The following is a 19217-nucleotide window of genomic DNA, read 5'->3' as shown; positions in this document are numbered from 1 at the left end:
CGTGGAGTCCCTTGACTCGCTTGCCGGCTTAAGCCCCCGCCAACTAGGGGATGAACGCTGTGTCTTCGGTGAACGAGTAACTGCTTTCCTTGCAGTTGTATTTTCCAATAAACAATTCGTGGGAGAACCTATCTCCTCACAAGCTGAGTGAACCATATACCGACTTCCGTTTCGGTGATCCTAAATGATTGCCAACGAATTGCAGTTCCGTCACTGCCTTGCCTTCCAATGCGGCTTCCTATGTTGCCCGTAGCTGTAATGTCCGCTCTTGTCGAACATTGTTGGCCCACCATGAATCAACTACCTGCCGTTTTCAGCTGATTCAGGCAGACGAACCATTTCGTCCGCTTATTTGATACACCTTTGCATACACTGTCGCCTTCAACGAGCCCAATTGTCGCTGAAAAACATTAACCGCCTAAAGACTGGTTTACCGTTTACTAGATGGTACTTATCTTGGGGATGTGGTGGGGTACAGTTCGGTCGCCAAGTTGACCAGAACGCGCAACTCCTAATTGCATTACTCGCTGGAACCCGCCGACCACTTCTAACATGTGGCATCCTAGTTAGTGTCCGAAGCTTCGCAGTCAGCTCTGAGTACGCTATTCCGAAACCCTTCGTTCGTTTCCGAAATTCACCTGCCCTGCCAGGTGAAGATGTTGCGCTGCAGCAGCTGCCGAACGTTGCTGCCCGCCCTAAGACAACTATCCATTGATGGCGATGCTGATTGCTGTGGATAATCCGTTTCGGCCACAGACGTTGATTGTGCTACCTCGTTACTGCTAAACGTAAATTACCACCGTATTACCAAACCCAGCATGCAACCTGCACCAGCCGTTTGGTGCATCAGCAACGCATTGAAGACTGAAAGCGTTGACCGCGTAAATTCCAAATTCCCATCAGATTAATTCAGAATACTTAACTGAGAGGTGTGGTGGGGTGGCAGTCTGGTCGCCAGCTTGACCATAATGCACTACCCCTAAATGTCTTCCTCGATCGGAACCGCCTAACTACCTTGACTTGTGGTCCGCCGCCCTGGCGTTTAACCCGTTGCCAGGGGCTTGCGATGGATGCCATGTTTTTGTTGCCAACATCCTCAGCACATCTCGACAAGGTTGGCAGCAAATTTATCTGTCAGACGGGCGCTATTTCCTGCATTTCCTGCAAATAGCGCCCTTCGTTAAGTCGACTGTCAAACACCGTTCGTTAAGATAAGGATAGCACCCCGCTGCCCGTTGCCCATGCCTTATGTTAAGTCGAGTCGATCCAAAAGCAAACTATAACCAATTGCACCCTTTAAACATACTTTGCCTTCCTATGGTTGCGCATACCACAGCATCATTGCTCACCTCCGTTTACTCTTTAAAATATACCAGTTATGCTTATCAAGTGTGTCTTTCAAATGTAATCCTTCACCAATTGTCTAAACCAAAAGCGCACCCGTCTTTATGCCATTCCAAATCTTTGCCCTTCAATTGCCCTTTTTGCCTTATTTCCTTCCGAATAAATCATACCGCTATCAGGAATAACCAATTCAAGTAGTAGTAGTAGTAGTAGTAGTAGTAGTAGTAGTAGTAGTAGTAGTAGGGGAAAGCCACCATCATTTCAAGGACTTGCCAATGTATGTGGGTAGAATTACAGTAGATCCAAATTTGATTATCAAATGAATTTCACACTAATGTTGTTACAGAAGGGCCAAAAGGGATTGGGCGGACCCACAAGCAGAGGCACTTGTGCGCATTCCGGGGTTATAAGAGTCGCCTTCCAGCATTAGGATCCTTCCATGTAATAATCAATTTCGCTGTACCAACTTTAACCCACGTGATGATTTGTTTGTTTTGAATTGAGAAGTGCCATATTTGCTTCAGACCTTAAGGATTCAGGTTGGCAATCCACTCCGTCATCCAGCCTTCCGCATTTATGAAATCAATAATAATACTGTTAATAATTTGATATTAAGATGAAATGTGGTATATATGGTAAAAATAATAGAACAATCTCACCAGCAGTCCTTCGTATGGAATAGAGTAGCGTCCTTCAAGGTTCCATAAATGCTTCTAATAGTTAATTTAATTTTTCATTCTGGTATCCATGTGCAGTATTAAAACTCGTTTTGGCCAAGGTTTTTACTATATAGCAGGAGATGCTTCATAAGCTAAAACGAAAAAAATAATTATAATAACTTATTAGGCTTACCTGTTAGCTAGGCCGTGTGGCTTCGCCGTCTGCCCAAAACCGCGGTTTTGAGACCAGGCAGCCGGGAACCACCCAGCAACGCACCTCCTAGCTTGGCTACTCAATAGAGCATTACCAGGTATGACCACGTGGAGGCGCTAGGTAGGGGCTTGGGATGGCTAGAGCTATATTGGACGCTCTTCATTTGCCTTCCCCATTTCATACCCGCTATCAGGAATAACCAATTCAATGCTATAAACCTCATCATGCCGCTCTAACTATCATGTAATTGCACCGATTTACAGTAATTTGTTAATTATTCGCCCTTTCATTCGTCGACATTCATTCGCATTATAGCTCATACATTGAATACACCTTGGCAGAAACAATACCTTATCAATACCTATTCATTATCCTTGCGGAAACAAAGCGAACCGCCATCTCAGATAGATCATTTTTCAACCACTTTACAAAGGATCATGAAGTAGCACAAAATAAATCACGTAACTGCCTATTTCCTTTATTTTTTGCATCATTTATTCCACTGCACTACACAGTATTGATCTCACTGTCCAATCTAATCATTTTCCTTCCGCTGCTTTCACACATCGTTGTCATAGAAATTTATCACGGTCGATTCTGACTTCATAAATCCAATCCTGAAACGATTAGGCAACGGATGCTTCGTCCTTTATCCATTGTATGACGTTAGTAGTACCGTCCTGATTTGGAGTATGTCCAGATCCTTTAAACCAGTGGCCTTTGGTATGGCCTTACAGTAGTCCATGAATTTGTAAAGTGTTCCACATGTCTGAGATGAGAGTGGTTACTCCCAGTGTTACCAGGTCGACTGCCTATTTTCCCGCTGCCCAGAGGTTGATTTCCCGCTGAAATCCCGCTGTCTAGAGTCTATTTCCCGCTAGAAATCCCGCTGAATCAAAAGTCATATTATTCTTTCGTTTTTGGTGCAAAATAAAAAATATTTATTTCAGTGTAGGCTTGTATTTGAAATTAAGATGATTTGAAATTGAGTGGTTGCGAATAAATGAACATTATGCAAATTGGCTGCATTCATTTTGACGAGGTTTTTGGCTTCAGGAAACAGAAAAGAAATATCTTGTTATCCCTCATATAATGAAAGTTTACTACGAAATTTCGATTAAGGAGTCTAAGAACATATGCAAAAATTTCGAAAAAAGCTTTTAGCACAACTTCTTTTTCTGTGTTTAGCTACGATAAAAATCATGCAAAATTCCAGCAACGCTGGCAAATGGTTATGGGTTTTCGTGACAAAAGAAGATATGTTTCAATCTTTATAAGCACCCAAAAATCAAAAATATCTCTAAAGCGCATCGGCTCTTTGTTCTCGCTGATATTTTGTTTTAGGAAAAATGTTCCCAGGCTTGGCATTCACTGTTCGCTTCGATTTTGCTCTTCTGAATACTGCACTTCAGCCAAGCAGAATTTGAAAAAGGGGTGTATGGGACATTTGTAGAGCTAGTAATTATCTATAATATTGCCGAAGAAAGTAAAGTTTTATCTTTAGTATTTACGACGCTGTAGGGCTGTAATGCCGTTGGTGGCAAAAAGAGCGCCATAAATACAAAAGGCATAGTAATAGGCATAGCACTTTAGCAATATTGTAGATAACTAATGCTTCAAAAGCCCCATACATCACTTTTTCAAATCTTGCTTGGCTGAGATAGCAAAATCGAAAAGAAAAGTGTATGGCAAGCCTGATGTACCGATTTGTTTTGGAACTGTTATCACACAAATGCTGCGGTATATAGCAAACTATGATGTAAGTGTTGCTTTGTTTCCAATTCATGAATCAGTTAGATTTTGCCATTGACAACTTATTAGATAGTGGAAAAATTAGGAATACGCAAAACGGATTGGTTTGGTGGTCTACTTTTTCAGAAAGTTCTAATGAGTATTTGTCAGAACTCATCCCATTCTAGGCAAAAATCACGGAGTTTTCTAATCAACAGAATATACTAAACCCTCTGCCAATGCATGAGCATACATTAGAATGTCACTAAACGAAGTGTTTTGCTGTCAACCTTTCTTTCAGCATTCTTCTGGCCTACCAAATATCGCTAACTCGAGATCCCGCTAAAATCCCGCTGAGTTTTTTAAGAAAACCTCTAGATTCCCGCTAGCCGCTGTTATTATGGTTATTAAGTCCCGTTATCCGACTTGAAATCCCGCTAAATCTAGCGGGAAGCCGCTGATCTGGCAGCGCTGGTTACTCCATGACGGTAAAATCTAAACTGCCGAAGTGCCGGCTACCGAAATTTCCTTGTATGATATGCAGGCGTATGAAACTGAAGGGTAAAGAAGTAGCTAACATCTTTTTACGCTTCCTACACGTCCGACACAAAAAGAAAAAAAGCAAAAAAGTAACTTTGTTCGGGAGCTTACCAATACAGATTCATCCGAGGCTGAAGTTAGAGCGGGCTACTCACAAATACATTTTGTCCGAGGCAAAGTTTGTTGTGGGCTAGATGAGATGTTGGCTACACGAAAAATGTATGGGAATGACATTTGTGACAGCGGGGTGATGATATGTGAACGACTATTCTCTTCTTTTAGTGTCAGTTTCAGTTACACTCTAAATACTTAGTTCACTCGAATCGGAATTGAATAGTTGTAAAACCAATATAAGCCAAAGTAAATTTCTTTCCTTCCGAGGCCTTGCACTTGAGCATACTAGTAGTATTCACCAACCATTTTGTTTGGTTTTGAATACTGTTTTCTTTAATTCACCGCGGGCACCTTTTAAACCTGTTCCACATATTTTTCTACCGGCTGATAATTGTTTCATCGTTTTTCAACTATCCTTACCTCCCCGTAAAGAGAGCGATGATTGGGGATCGATCGGCTCTCTGCTGATCGGTATTGGGAGTAGAGCGGAGTGTAAGTATATTCCAGAGTAGATCACGATAAGTGCGATCGGAGGCTGCCAACTTGATATGCGAAACTATTCCGATTTACGGCATGTTAAGGAAATGAGCATCGAAAGAAGATCTCCTCGCTTCCTAATTTAGCGATCGCGTATGTGAAGAGTAGAGCGTATTGTGATTAGAACCTGGTTAATTTGATTCCCTTCTAGCGCGATAATGTAATAATTGCGATATACGTATTGTGTTATTTGAAGCGAATGGCAATTGGATTTAGAGCAACGTGGACTGCATATTCACTGTGAACCTTTACGGAAACATGATATGCAATTGGGACGGGTGGCTAAATGCAATCGTGCGCTATTTGGTGTGCGTTCGTGCTAATTATCCAACCTTTCCTTATCATGGAGAAAGTACTCTTTCGCGCGGTATTTGTCACAGCTTGAATCACTCGACGTTGATGTGTGTCCCTTTTTGTGCTGATTTAACTTAGGCATTTTAACCCTATCCTGAACCTCGATCCGGCTCCCAATCCGGTTCGAAGAACCAATGTTCGATAGCACGGTTGGGAGTGGGTGGACTGTATTGGGGTTTCCTATCAGCGCAGATTAACGTTGAGTTATTTCCATTTTCCTGGGAGGGTCTTTGCCTATCCGTGGCAAATATGGTCCAATATATTTCTTCCTAGTCACAGCCAGCCAGCTGTAGGGACGTTCGGATGTTCCCCTACGATGACACACAACATTTCACACTACAGACTATACAAATATAGGTACACACTGAACATTATATACATGCACAGACAGCACGACGGCTGCTGGCGGATTAATTGCGCGAACTGATTAAGCCTATCGTTTAGCGGACTTATATAAACTTTAGCGGACAATATACCATTGTCGCTTTCATAAAGCATATTCAAATTCAGGGCATCATATTCGAAATCAATACCAGCTAAAGCCATATTGAGAGTTAGTGCGCTAAGCCGGCGCTGCTTAACCGCTGGTCACTCACGCACGTACTACAGTGATGCCTCCCTTCGTACGGTTCGTGCTCACTCCCGAACACCACCTAAGAAATGATGAAAATTAGAGTGGTTTTCCAGTAGAATCAATATATATAGAATGCCAGAGTCGCTGTTTTTCTACCGGACTCATTGCGGTAAACATGATGCTAACAATCTGTATCAAGTCTGTGAATCGGGAACTTCATTGTCAAAGTTGCTCATTGTTATTTATCTGTTCTTTATCTGTGAGCTGGTTGGTGCTGTCATCAGTACGCTCATCGCTGTGTTTTCATGCCAGTGAAATGTTTTTAAACATTCTTTTTCTTTCGTCCGAATGAATTGAATCCCACAACTGAGCTTTTTTGCACCGTTTTTTCAGAAATTTGAAGCAAGTGAAGTTTCCAATCACATTACTTGGCAACCACATTTGAAATTTTCAACTGGTTGTCAAAGTTTGACAATGAGATTCCCCTTTTGATGAATCTTAGGCACACACACATATCCATATATAATGTAAATACATTATCTGAACGTGTGTGATGTTGACCACGCACACTGCACCGACACTGGCATTCTATATATATTGATTATACTGGTTTTCCTTACTACGACGGGAATTAGAAATAAACCCTACGTTTAATCTTCTGGTGTTATGTTCATGAACGTTCATTTAGTCACTAATAAGATACTAGCATTGTAGCGCCGTACCTACAAAAGATACAGCAAAACTTTTTTCGGCAAAATCATAGATAATTATCTGTTCTACAAATGTCTCATACCTAACTTTGTCACATTTGGTCCCGTTAAGACGGTACTGTCAAATGAATCAAAATTGAGTCAGAGTGATCGAACCATCCCTGCGTGCAAGTAATACTTGCAGTCTAAATTACTTCAAATTTCCAATTTCCAATTCCAATTTCTAATCCAATCTTCGGTTTCATTTGAAATAAAGCTTCATGCTCAAATGAAGATAGAATTAACAAAAGGGCGAATGTCGCAAGCGTAAACAAACCGAGTGAGGGTTGATTTTCCTATGCTGGTCCAGCAAAAAATAACTCTCACTCGTTTTGTTTACATTTGCGACATTCGCCCTTTTGTTAATTCTATCTAGAAATTAGTTCAAACTCGAGTCTAATTTAACGCCCTATGTCAATTCCGATTTCGGATCCAGTTCCACGTCCAATTTCTGCACTAATTTCAACTGTGATGTTAAATCCTAATGTACCCGAACGTCCGAAGTTTTCAACATAATCGCCGATTTTTTTCGCAATAAGTAATCTAATAAAAGAACGCTATGATTAATTGATTTTCCAGGTCAAAACATTCTTCTGAAAAGTTGGATTCCCCAGCATTAGTTTATATCCGTGCACACTAGTTCCCATTGTATGAAAGACTAAGAATAACGTCAAAAGCTCTTCATAGAAAATAAACAACATTTTAATAGAAAGTGAAATTTAGTTAAATCACTTTTACACAACACAAATCAAGTGTTTTACAACCGAAAGTCTCCTTCCCATGAATTATTTGAAAAACGCCGATGCGTTCGATGGCTGCAGAAGCAATAAAATGTCAATTGGAAATTAATTTACCTTCACAAATGGCTTTCGGTAGTGTGGCGTCGTTCATTTCCGGTCCGCTTCGGATGCCGGGGATGCCAGCAACGCCGGGAGGAAACACAGTTGGCTAATAAAATCAAACAAAACACAGCGAGCAATTATTTTGACGGTCGTTAAATTGCTATACTTTGTAATCGTTTCAAACTACGTGACAAGACTAATCCATATCCAGTGCCTGGATGGAGCACGCTGCAGATAGTCCTATACGTTTACAGCGGTCAGCTCTGGCAAAGTTCTGAGTTCATTCTGAGAAAAGTTTTTTACTCTTTTCTTTTCCATGGAAAGAAGCTTCATGACTTTGAGTAACTATCCCTTCGAAATGGAATCAACTGTGTTTTGGTCACCTTCGTTTCAACAACTCCAAAGCCCAAATGTATTCACAAATGTCGACGTCGTCGCACATCCCGAGGACAAGGGACAAATCTAAAATTTATTAGCTTCTTTTGGATGCTTGAGTTTTCGGGAACTGTATAGGTAGAGAATATCAACTGCAACAAAATCCAAGCGGCTTCACAACCAACGGCGCGCAGCAGTTCGGTCATCTTTATGACGGATTTTCTCACGATGCTCGTCGGTTTGGCGAGAATATTTTTTACCCTTTTCACAAAGTTTGGCTTATTGAATTTCAAATTTCCGAGTTGCGACCGTATTAGTGGTCAGTTTTATTTATTTCACTTTTCGTTTTTTTTCGAAATCGGTCCGGTTGATCGCGAGTCTTTACATTCATCGTGAGGATCGTGATAAAAGATTACTGTCTGGTTTGGAACAGGACTGAAGCGGTTGAAAGGATGAATGATTCTGCTAAAAGGTGCGGAAGAGTCGGTTCGGGTCGTCGCATACGCAGCAAAAAGTGTCACAAATATATGAGGCAATTTACGACCTTGTGGCAGCTTCTGCCTGGCTCGCTGGAAGATCTGGCGAGTTGATTAAGAAATTTTTCATTTTTGTGAGCTTGACTTGCGACATCTCCGCCAGCCAGTGGAAATCGATTTAAAAAATGATTTATACTTCCGGTCTGCCAAATTACTAATACTTTTCGGGATCATTTTCTAAAATTCAAACGCAGAAACCGCCAAAGGGCGGAGGATATGAGAAGAAATTTATGATGCGGCATTTTAGCGGGGGATAACAGATTTATCGCGAAATATATGAAGTGGAAGTTGTTACTAGCGAGCGGTTCACAATTCGGTCCCACGGTTACGCAATACACAGTATTGTGTATGTTGAAATATTCCACGAACAGAAGAAAAGTAGCTAACATACTAAATCAGACAAAACTATCATGGAAATTTAAAGATCAAATCGATAGTATACATAAAAAAATCTCTCAATAATAATGCTTAGAACCAAAGATAAACTCTCTCAATCAGTTAGAAATATTTGTTTAAATATAAATAGTTCGTCTGGCATGAGCAAACTTTTACAGTAAAACGATTCAATTATTCGCTATAAATATAACGATCGTACCTTATCAGAAGGAGCAATCAACAGGGGGAAACCCTAAAACCTAAGCTAGGGCGATACTGCCCGAAGGGCAGAAGATCCGCCGAGCGACAGCGACGTCAGCCGAAGCGCCACACCCTGAGGCTACTGAGGCCAATTTTCCATGTTCGGTTGATGTATTCCTCTTTCAGTCTATTCTGATTTCCGGGAGAATCGTTTGAATTTCAATTAGGTTATAAAAACGGTTCCTGGAAGGGTTTTCGAGCGACGACTAGCTTAAAACACAGAACATGGTCACTTTCGCCTATCGTTGGCGCTTGTGCAGTGCAGGCAGTCTCGCCAGACATGTGTCCGGAGGGAATCGTTTGGACTCCAATTTGGGCCTCGCAAAGTCGGGTGAGCTTACGAAATATGTTGATAATTATTTAGAGATGAATTTAAAGAATCATTAAGTAACTAACCGATTCGAGAATGTTTGTAGTTGGTAAAGTCTAACACCATACAAGGACGCTCGATTTATGTTATAAAAATTTGATAATGATCCAAATTTTGTCTAATTTTAGGTACTGTGCTAAAAAGCTGTCCATTGTTTATAATATGTGCATAAAAAGATATTCTGGCGTTTATTCTTATGAAATTGCCCTTGTAAATAAATAATATTCGCTCTATTTATATTAAACTATATTAAAGACCCGACAAACTTCGTATTGCCGCAAATTAAACGGTGTTGTACATAAATCGCGAATCTCGGATGACCTTTGTCACAATCTCGAGTTTTGCTGGTTTCTGGGGAGTTCATGGGTGTTTAAATACACAAATTTTGGTTCCATTTGCTTGATTAGTTCTCGAGTTATGCAGAAATTTGTGTTTCATTTGTATGGGAGCCCCCCCTCTTAGTGGGCGGAAGGGTCTTTAACCATCATGAGAACCTTCCCTGGCCCCAAAACCCCTATATGCAAATTTTCACGCCGATCGGTTCAGTAGTTTTCGATTCTATAAGCAACATAGGGACAGACAGACAGACAGACAGACAGACAGACAGACAGACAGACAGACAGACAGACAGACAGACAGACAGACAGACAGACAGACAGACAGACAGACAGACAGACAGACAGACAGACAGACAGACAGACAGACAGACAGACAGACAGACAGACAGACAGACAGACAGACAGACAGACAGACAGACAGACAGACAGACAGACAGACAGACAGACAGACAGACAGACAGACAGACAGACAGACAGACAGACAGACAGACAGACAGACAGACAGACAGACAGACAGACAGACAGACAGACAGACAGACAGACAGACAGACAGACAGACAGACAGACAGACAGACAGACAGACAGACAGACAGACAGACAGACAGACAGACAGACAGACAGACAGACAGACAGACAGACAGACAGACAGACAGACAGACAGACAGACAGACAGACAGACAGACAGACAGACAGACAGACAGACAGACAGACAGACAGACAGACAGACAGACAGACAGACAGACAGACAGACAGACAGACAGACAGACAGACAGACAGACAGACAGACAGACAGACAGACAGACAGACAGACAGACAGACAGACAGACAGACAGACAGACAGACAGACAGACAGACAGACAGACAGACAGACAGACAGACAGACAGACAGACAGACAGACAGACAGACAGACAGACAGACAGACAGACAGACAGACAGACAGACAGACAGACAGACAGACAGACAGACAGACAGACAGACAGACAGACAGACAGACAGACAGACAGACAGACAGACAGACAGACAGACAGACAGACAGACAGACAGACAGACAGACAGACAGACAGACAGACAGACAGACAGACAGACAGACAGACAGACAGACAGACAGACAGACAGACAGACAGACAGACAGACAGACAGACAGACAGACAGACAGACAGACAGACAGACAGACAGACAGACAGACAGACAGACAGACAGACAGACAGACAGACAGACAGACAGACAGACAGACAGACAGACAGACAGACAGACAGACAGACAGACAGACAGACAGACAGACAGACAGACAGACAGACAGACAGACAGACAGACAGACAGACAGACAGACAGACAGACAGACAGACAGACAGACAGACAGACAGACAGACAGACAGACAGACAGACAGACAGACAGACAGACAGACAGACAGACAGACAGACAGACAGACAGACAGACAGACAGACAGACAGACAGACAGACAGACAGACAGACAGACAGACAGACAGACAGACAGACAGACAGACAGACAGACAGACAGACAGACAGACAGACAGACAGACAGACAGACAGACAGACAGACAGACAGACAGACAGACAGACAGACAGACAGACAGACAGACAGACAGACAGACAGACAGACAGACAGACAGACAGACAGACAGACAGACAGACAGACAGACAGACAGACAGACAGACAGACAGACAGACAGACAGACAGACAGACAGACAGACAGACAGACAGACAGACAGACAGACAGACAGACAGACAGACAGACAGACAGACAGACAGACAGACAGACAGACAGACAGACAGACAGACAGACAGACAGACAGACAGACAGACAGACAGACAGACAGACAGACAGACAGACAGACAGACAGACAGACAGACAGACAGACAGACAGACAGACAGACAGACAGACAGACAGACAGACAGACAGACAGACAGACAGACAGACAGACAGACAGACAGACAGACAGACAGACAGACAGACAGACAGACAGACAGACAGACAGACAGACAGACAGACAGACAGACAGACAGACAGACAGACAGACAGACAGAAGTATTGGTTGCGCATTTTGCGAAGGTTGTTACGCAGGTTTCGAAGTTCAGGAGTCCACCACGGCTGCTTGAAATTAGAGGTTAATCTTTGTCTTTTTTTTGGGTACGTGTCGAGCAACAACGTCTAAAAGCAAATCATAAAAATCTAAAAGCATCTGGTCAACTGAACCAATAGCAGAAGGATGGTTACTCCAACCCACGTCTGCAATAATTGAATTCAGTATGTCGTAGTCACATGAAGAGTAGTCGAATTTGATTTGTTCACTTCGGTCGCCCGAAATCGGTGCGTCCACCTCGTCAATTAGTAAAATAAATGGTGCGTGGTGACAATCGACAGGCAACAACGGAGAAGATTATGTTAAAGCATTCCGGGAGACTGGTAAATATAAGATCTAAGAGCCTGCCATTCACGTTAACAAAATGATTAATTTGTCTCAAGCCCTTGCCAAATATTGGGTGTGTGAAGTATTGCTGGGACGTGCGAAAGGATATATCCGTTAATGTCATCGTCGATTTGCCACCTCAAGTTAGGTAAATTAAAATTCCCAATTGATAGAATTATGTCAGACTCAGTGAGACGGTCCGCAACACATTGTACTGCTTTTGCGTCTATTGGACGTAGACACGAGATTAGAGACAAAGTTTTACTTGAAATTAGGACTGGCATTTGTCGTTTTACATCCTCACACATTTTACCACTTTTCTGTTCCGTTTCTCTTTTCTCTCATTTTTCTTCTATTATCTCCCGTTCTTCCTTCTTTTCTGTGCAGGTTCCTAATATTTTTCACTTTTTTCCTCTTTTACTTTGTTTCTCTTCTTATGTTTTGTTGTTCAACCTACTCTATCACGCTTTTTTTATCGTTTTTCTTACTTATGCCAGTTTTTCTTCTTGCTATCTATTGTCTTTTCTCCTATTTTAACCTGTTTGTCCAATTTTTCTCATTTTTTCTCCTACTCTTTTTAGTTTTCGCTTCTTCTGTTTCCTTTTTTTACTTCTTTTTAAGTAACTATTCAGAAAAACCGAGTTTTTCGGCTATAATTCAGGAACAACAAAAAATGTTGTGAAAATTTTATCATCAAAAACTTGAATTTTAACATAAATAAACTGACAAACAAGAAAAAAATATTTCAAAAAATATCCATCTGACAGAACATAATTTTCCGATTTTTCTTTGTAGTTTTTCACCATCATTTACTTAAAATTGAACTTATACCACTTACTTACTTACTTACTTTCATTTTTTCGGCGACAATCTGCTTATCGAATCCATGCCGAATTCAGGAGCCGTCTGCACATTACTTGGTCTTGAGCTACCACTCTCCAGTCGCCCCTAACACCCGCTGTTCCAGCATCCTCATCAACAGCGCTCATTCAACGGGTACGGAGTCTGTCTAGAAGTCGAGTTTTCTGCTAAATATTGTTTTCGCTGGTCTCTCATCCGGCATCCTTTCTACGTGACCAGCCCATTGTAGCCTGCCGTATGTTAATCGCTTCACAATATCCGTATCTTTGTATACTTGGTATATTTCAGGATTCATGCGCCTGCGCCACACTCCACGGGACCTCAGCTGACTACTTAATCCGTAGAAGGCCCTGTTGGCAGCCGCTATCCGCCTTTTTACTTCACGGCTCACATCGTTGTCACATGTCACTTTGTTTTGGTAGAATTTATGATAAGTCCTATCCTCGCAGCTTTCTCCTTATAAGATGCGTGTACGCTTCTTCCATAGCTCTACGGGTAATACCGATGGTATTGATGTCGTCTGCAAGAACGATTTATGGGAAAATCGAATTTTAGTTTTTAAAATGCTTTTTTTTTTCAGTGTAGAAATGATTTTTATTTTTTCAGTATTTTTTAATGAAATGTCACAAGATTTTCTAAATATCGTTCATAGATCATTTTTTGTAAGTGCAATAATTTTCGAAATACTTTATTCCGGAAAAAGTTCTTGTTAGAAAAACTTTTTTCCCTTAGATATGCCCATTTTACGATGTATGCAAGAATTGTAGGCCATATAATTATCTATCTTAAAAAAAAATTTCTGAGATGGCCTTTTTTGGAAAATCGATTTTTAGTTTTTAAAATGCTTTTTTCTCAGTGTAGAAATTAATTTTTATTTTTTTCAGTATTTTTTTATGAAAATTCAGAAGATTTCAGATTTTCCCCCACAGTCCCCCACAGATCATGTTTTGTAGGCTATAATTTTCGAGTTATATTTTTTATAATAAAAAAGAGAAAAAAATTAAGCCCTTTCCAAAAGTTTGTCTAGACCAATTTTCGAAAAATTAAGTATGCAAAGTTGTTTGTTTACATGAACTCTTTACACACAAAAAGTTTCATTGAAATCTGAGAGGGCGCTGCCAACCCCACAGACGAGTTGGCGTAAAATCTGTCAATGTTGAACAGTAAATTCGTTAGTCCGTCATCTTGCTTCAAACCATCTAACATCACAAACGACTCCGATGTCTCACCCGCTATCGTGACGCTTGATGTTGAACCGTCAAGGGTAGCACGTGTCAGCCTAACCAGTTCGTTTCGTTTCGTTTCAGCTCATTTCGTTTAGCTGAATCGTACGCTGCCTTGAAGTCTAAAAACAAATCGTGAGTCTGCAAGTTGAATTCCCGGAATTAATCCAGGATCTGTCGCCACATTTGGTCTGTCATGGAGCGTCCCTCTCGAAATCCGCTCTGGTATACGAATAATGCCTCGATAATTGCTGCATTCGAGTTGATGGCCCTTTTTGTAAATACCAAATTATGAACTTACCACATTTCACGTAAAAGTCGCTTGATCAGTAGCTGTAGGCATGTTTTTGGAAAGCTAACAAGCTTATTTTTGTTAAACGAATTTGTAACAACAAAGGACAATCAAATTATGATGAGATTGTACGTGTCGAGAGTCCATTTCACCATTCGCAGTCACGCATTTCACCATCTTGAAAGCTTAAAGTTAGGTACTAGTAAACAGGTCATGTCAATAAAAAATGCAATATGCTATGAACCTCAGTCTTTCATTTTTCATTGCCCTTGTAGGTACAGCTGAACTTCTGCTGAGTCAAAACCAGTGAGCCCCGTTGAAAGGAAATTTCTCCCGGGTGCTTCACAAGCACTCGTTAGTCCTGTAAGCCCTGGAGGGCATTCGCGCGCCAACTAATCTCACAGTGCAACATGCAATGCATCGCAAGCAACCGAGGCGTACTCTCCTATACCGCTCGGGGGAAAACCAGTGAGTGTGTCGCATTTATGCGTTGCACACGCCCCAATTGAAAGGGTAATTGTAATTACGTAAAATACGAACGAAAAAATAATTTACTAATTTATATTCTCTGCTAAATTTGTCGCAGGCTCCAGTCGGTCCGGCCTACCGTGGCGATAAAGGGCCAGGTGGGAGCCTTCGGAAAATTATTGCGAATGGCGAGAGTTGACACACGAATTAAACTTAAGCCCAAGTGTCCTGGCGTGCCCAACCGAGAGCATTGCGAAACCGTGCCCCTGCGGGTTGAAACAATGGGTAATGAAGAAGCTCAGGAACATTAAGTTTTCAAGGCCTGGGAAAGGGCGTAAATTGTGCTGATTTGGCGTAACTATCCGCAGCCTCTATCCCCGGTCGGATAATAATTGTTCGGCCGCGGTCGTAACTCAATAAACGAAAATGACATTCTTCTGTCTCAGCGAGCGAGCGAGCAAGCGAGTCCGAGTGTTAATTTTACGGAGACCACATATAAACCAGACACTCGCTTCGGGGCCATTCTCGGGGAAATTGTTTTAAAATTAGTTCGATGTTTTTGCTAATTGGCTATTAGGCATGGTTGGGGATGGGTTGCAAGCTGCTAATCTTCGTTTGGTGCTGTGGTCACACTGACTGCTCACACCGCATCACATCTGAGAACAGAACCAAACCGTCCTCCGTCTCAGGGAGCTTCTAGCAGAAGAAATCATGCTGTTTAATGTAATGAGAAAACGTCATGTTTTCAGAATGATCATTATTACTATAAATTATTTGCTGTTGGTTATAGTGGGTTCTCGGTAGATTGCAATAACAATCATAAGGGTTCTGAAGGAAACGTTATCCTCTGCAAAGTGGTACCCGCAGGACTATAGGAGTTATTGTCGGGAAAACAAGCACAAGTACTTCCTAAAAACTGGAGTTTTCTTTAGTCGTGAAACCTTTTATGAAGACAGATTGATTCCTTTTCAATAATTTCAAACACAATTAGGTAATTCGAATATTTTTCGTAGACATAAAATGTGCGTCTGTAAAATCAACAACCCAAAACATTCTAACCTGATTCCTGATTCTAAATCCTATGGCTTACTTTCATCTTCACTTGCCCAAGCTGGGGCAAAATGGGCACATGCACCAACTCCACTAAGCAGTGCTGCTAGAGTTAGCAGGACAGGGTCGTTGCACTAGCCCCGTAATTGTTTTGTGCTCTAATAAAACCGACTGCGAAGTCGATAAAAAATCGTAAAGTCAATAGACGGTTATATCCAAGGCTTTGCTTTTTTTCGAGGCCAAATACAATTTGAAGTGCATTTTCAATACAATTTCAAGTCTAATTTCAATTGTTACTTAAAATTCAATTCCAAGTTTGATTTCATGTCCAAGTTCAACTTGGATTTTAAATGCAACTTCAGGTATAATTTCACGTTCGCTTTGATATCTTATTTTAAATTTTTCCAAGTCCGATTTCTAATACAGTTTCAAGTCTATTAGGAAAGAGCCCTCGAAGAATTAGAATTAAACAGGCAACACGATCTAAAATTATTGTTACAATGGTCAAACACAAAAAAGGTTAATGTTAAATATTGCTAAATTTCGTTATATTATAGTAAATATGTCTCACTAGACGTAAAAATTAACTTAATATCTTAAAAAGAGTATCTTTAAAAACGGTGAATCACTTAACCATAGATGTGATTCATACAAATACAGTTTACTGTGTTTGGGAAAAGAAAAATTATGAATTAAAAATTGATGTCAAAAAACATACATTGTTTCAGCTGTCGAATAGAATCGCCACCTCGCTACTGCTCAAGCAAATCGCCATCTTTCTACATTAACCACTGGCTATAACATTTCAAAGAGTCAAGCATTAAATTTTTACATACCATATTACCCAAGTAACACTTGCAACATGATTTTTAGAAAAATATTCAGAAAACAGTTGCATTTAAATTATAAATAAGTTTCATGGAAAACAAGATGTTATAAAAATGTTTTATTTCTAACGCCGATGTTTTCAGCCAGAATGACAGGTTAAAGTTGCATTTCGGTTGTAAAGCTAAGTTTTTATTGAACATTTACAACTGAGTATTCGCGACTACGAAAGTAAAAGAGATTTCTAAGCCTGTTCGCACTCACACGAAACTCCAAGCCGAATTGTCAAAACTTACGTGAAAACAAAAGCAAAAATACTTCCTTCTCTTTTTTTCTCACACAAAAATCAAACCAATATCAGCAACTTCGTAGTGGCGAATTGCCGGCATTGAACAGCGGCGAAGCGATGACAATGAGTACAGCACAGATCCATAATTTTGACACATTTTCGCAACATTGCAATATTTTATTGAGCTTAAATGCTCCAATTTATGAGTATTCTGGGTATTTTTTGATCGCAATTTAAGTTCTTTCATAAATAAAAATTAACTGTGAATCAGTTGTAAGTTAACGCGAAACAAAATGCATACAGTAAAGCTTTTTATGGTTTCGAATTTTTCAGTTATCGGTGTGCTCATTTGAACGCAATCTTGTATAAACATGGCCGATGACTGCGCCAAAATATAATGTAATAGATCATTATTTTTGTGTTGTAGGATGATTTTATATATACAAGGGACATATAACATAATTAATATAAAATATCCCACCGGGTTTCAAAGAGATTAGCATGTTTTGTGAGATTGTCAAAAAATGATATTTATTTCGATTCCACTCAACTTTTGCTTATAAAAGTAAATCTTGAGCGCATCAATTTTTCGGAAGTAGAATGGCAAAGTTCACGATAAATTTAAAATTGCACTTTAGTTTGGGTTATTTGAAGGCTACAATGTTGCTTTGAGTGATTGATGAATTACCGAAATATAACTTTAGCCATTTTATCTTGCGAAAAATGTCTGTCATTATTTGCTTGTAAATGTAAATATAACTTCAGGGAAATATCAGAAAAAAAAATTCCTGTCAACAGTGCGATTAAGCTTTTCAGTTGGTAGTACAAAAACCATGCAACGCATAGGCGTCACTTTGAAATATTTCACAAACATGTTACATTTTAGCTCGTTTCTTGCGCTGTTTCAGTGTTAATCCGGTCGTAATTAAGTATGTGGAAACGAAATGTTAGCAATTCGATTTGTTTTAAATCCGTTGTCAATTCTTATTTAAAACCAAGTGTGTTACTTGGGTATACAGTGGACCCCCGTTCGTTTGAACGATTGCTCATGCAAACTAACGTTTTAAAGGTTAGTTTTTAATTTGAACAACTGGCAACCCTAAATATGCAGAAAATTGTGTGAAGTGGTCACCCTACTCTTTGTTATTGTTTTGGTGGTTTGATTCAGTTGGAAGTTGGAAGCAGCGAATATTTCATTCTCCGATCGGATTTCTATCATAATCGTTGGGAAAACGCAATGTGCAACAGATTAAACACGCTAGATCAATACAAACAAATCGCGTTTATACGCATTGTCTGCATAATCAAATGATGTCATGTTGAGAATGACATTTGAACCATTTTTAATTTGCACGTCGTGCAAACCAACGGGGTGCAAATTAAAAAGTGTTCAGATTAAAAACGGTCAAACGAACGGGGGCCCACGGTAGTAGACTTATGTGCGCTTATAACGGTGATAATTCGGGATAGGTTTGCAATACATCAGTAAGATTCATGATTGCTTTACAAAGCACCATGGTGATTAAAATGTGTTCCGGCTGATTAAAATTAGCTTCAGCACTTCAGTTTGTAAAAAATCAGAACCTTAGCCTAATAATAAGGACTTGCAGTGGTAACCCCCTGACGTACTAAAGTTAAGTAAAAGATGGGTATGTTGATACCCCCAGTTAGACAACCCATTGCTTAGAATAATCAGTAATCCATTTAGACTGCTTAGAACAGATTCCCTACCCTAAGACAATCGTTATGAAAATAACACTTACAGTGATAGGGTCAAAAAAAAATTTCGTTACTAAGTCTTACTAACTCTTAGTTACTAACAAGTTTAGTCATTTTTGTCAGATTTTGTTTACTCCCTTACAT

The sequence above is a fragment of the Sabethes cyaneus genome, chromosome 2, assembly GCF_943734655.1.
Source record: "Sabethes cyaneus chromosome 2, idSabCyanKW18_F2, whole genome shotgun sequence".
Lineage (NCBI taxonomy): Eukaryota > Metazoa > Arthropoda > Insecta > Diptera > Culicidae > Sabethes > Sabethes cyaneus.
The sequence above is the reverse complement of the archived record's forward strand: the minus strand, read 5'-3'. Positions refer to the sequence as shown.